The sequence below is a fragment of the Alligator sinensis genome, unplaced genomic scaffold (assembly GCF_000455745.1).
Source record: "Alligator sinensis unplaced genomic scaffold, ASM45574v1 scaffold957_1, whole genome shotgun sequence".
Classification (NCBI taxonomy): Eukaryota; Metazoa; Chordata; order Crocodylia; family Alligatoridae; genus Alligator; species Alligator sinensis.
Genome location: NW_005842039.1, coordinates 709,113 through 709,338, shown reverse-complemented (window position 1 = coordinate 709,338; position 226 = coordinate 709,113).

The following is a 226-nucleotide window of genomic DNA, read 5'->3' as shown; positions in this document are numbered from 1 at the left end:
CCCCCCAGCCGCAAACTCCTCGGTCCCGCTCCGCTACCTGCGCAGGCGCTGGGCGGAGCTGGGGGGCGGACGCTGCATCCTCCCAGCGTGCCCCGCGCGGCCAAGATGGGGGCGCGCATGCTGCGCAGCGGGGCGGCGCGGGGGCTGCTGGCGGAGCAGGGCGAGCGGGGCCTGTTCCAGAACGTTTTCCCGGCGGGGGATCAGCTCCTAGAGCTGCTGGCGCCGG